This window comes from Jaculus jaculus, chromosome 6 (assembly GCF_020740685.1).
Source record: "Jaculus jaculus isolate mJacJac1 chromosome 6, mJacJac1.mat.Y.cur, whole genome shotgun sequence".
NCBI classification, from domain to species: Eukaryota; Metazoa; Chordata; class Mammalia; order Rodentia; family Dipodidae; genus Jaculus; species Jaculus jaculus.
In genome coordinates, this window is record NC_059107.1 from 21,034,630 (window position 1) to 21,037,199 (window position 2,570).

Sequence of the window (2,570 nt, forward strand, 5' to 3'; positions counted from 1 at the left end):
AGAACCGGAAATATCTATCTTTTCTGAGTTTGATGGATGTTATTTAACATGATCATCATTGGTTGCATTCATTTTCAAGAAATGATATAACTTCTTTATTTTTTATGACTGAATAAAATTCCACACATCTGTTGATAGATGTCCATCACATTGTTAGCTGGCAACTGTGAATAGCACTGCAATAAACATGAATGTTCAGGTATTACTGCTGCCTATTGATTGAGAGTCCTTCAGATATATACTTAGGAGTAATAAGGCTGCATCATATCTTAGATGTAAGCATTTATTTTGAGGAACTTCCATGTTGATTTCCATAGTGGCTGGTATATACGTTTACTTTTCCTCTCATGCTCATCAGCATTTGCTTTCTGGAATGAAGACAATTTCATAGTGGCACATGATTTTTATTTAACACATTGGTGAATTTTATTTGAGAAGGTTTTGCTCCCTCACTTACTCACTATGTTCATCATGGAGACACTCCTATAATTTTCTGTCTTTGATGCTGTGGCATCTTTATCCGGTTTGGATAATAGGATAACACTCTCTTGGCATAATGAATTATGAAGCAATCTTTTATTAATTTTTTTTTGTTTATTTTTTATTTATTTATTTGGGAGTGACAGACCAACAGAGAGAGAAAGAAAAAGATATATATAGAGAGAGAATGGGCATGCCAGGGCCTCCAGCCATTGCAGACAAACTCCAGATGCATATGCTCCCTTGTGCATCTGACTTACATAGGCCATGGGGAATCAAGCCTTGAACCGAGGTCCTTAGGTTTCACCGGCAAGCGCTTAATCACTAAACCATCTCTCCAGCCCACAATTTTCTTCTTTGTATTTTATGGGACATTTTGAAAAACATCATTGATTCTTCTTTAAAGTGCTAATAAAATTCATCAGTGAATCCATCTGGGCCTAGGATTTTTTTTTTTTTCTTTTAGATGGGAGACATTTTATTATTGTTTCAATTTCACTGCTTATTATAGGTATGTTTAAATTTTCTGTATCCTGTTGATTAAATTTTGGTCAGTCATGTATGTCAATAAATGTATCCCATTTTTCTAACTTTCCCATTTTATTGGAATATAGGTTTTTAAATTAAGACTCCATGATCCTGTGACTACCCATGAATATCTGTCCTAATGTTTTTCTGTTCATCTCTAGTTTTATTAAATTGGTTCTTCTTTCAATTGCTTTGGGTTAATTTTTCAAGGGGTCAATTTTATTTATCTTTTCAAAGGTCAAAGTGTCTCACTGACTTTTTTTTTTTTTTGTATTGTACCTTTTATTTCCTTTTAATTAATTTCTGCCCTTTCATGCATTTTTTTTTTCTATCTGGTAACTATTTACTTGTCTTGTTTATCTGACATTAGAATGTACTGTTAAGTTATTTATTTGAGGGTTCTCTGATTTCTTGGTGGCAGCACTCATAGCTCTAAACCTCCCTTTTATAATTGCATTCATGGTATGCTGCAGGTTCTGATTTGTTGTGTTTTAAACACACACACACATACACACACACACAATGCCCAAGATATATTTACTTATAGTTTTGATTGCATAAAAGTTAGTCATTTTTAAAGTCTTATTATTAAGTAGAAACTCTGTATGGACACATCATTATTTTCCTCCTCCTTGCCTCATTCTGCTGGTGGTCCTCCTCAGTGGGGTTGCTGGCATTCCCCCCTGGGGTTGTGGGTGATGGGATGTGAGAGTATCAGTCATTATAAGGGGCCAGGCATTGCTTTTGACATTACCTTCCACTCTGTGGCTTTTACAGTCTTTCTGTCTCCTCTTCCATAAAATTCTGTGAGTGGGTGGGTGTGTTTTTAATCTACTTTTGTATTGTTTTTTCAGGGGGTCCTGGATTTCTGCTTTGGCTTTCTTTGACTATCCTTGGTGTCTATCTCCACTTCCCTGGCTGGGGCTGATTGATAGCCTGGCCATTTAAGCAGCACTCTTTCTCATCTCACAAATTCTTCTGTAGTTTCACCTGGCTGATGTTTTTTGGGTGGTTTATCTCTTCAGGTTTCACTGCCTTCTGAAAAAGATTAACAGGTTCTCCAATGGAGAATGAGATCAGAATAGGTTCACTAGTGCAAGCATTGTTAATTAAGAGAGATTTTGTTGGGTGTAGCCAGTCTATTGCCTAAAGACTTGTGGGAGATTCTCACTGGAGTCCATAATGTTGGTCTTTCCATGATTCTGACTTGGCTCTCAGTTCCAGCTATGGATTCCTTTCCACAGAACAGATGATCTCTTAGCCAATAAGAGAGCTAATGGTTACCTACCTGGGCTGGTGCTGTCAGAGGAGAATATTCTTCAAAGAGCTGAGAAGATGGATTGGTAGGTAAAAATATTTGCCCCAAAAGCATGAGAACCTGAGAAGTCCTGCCACGTCCAAAATTTGATTCCCGATCTAGGCATGGCCATGACATGCTACAATTCCAGATCTGTGAGAATTCATCAGTACAGCATTGCTAGGGCTGGGTGGTCAGCCAGCCTGACTACAGATCTGTGTTCTGTGGGACACATTCTCAAAGAAGCACATGAATGAGTGAAAAA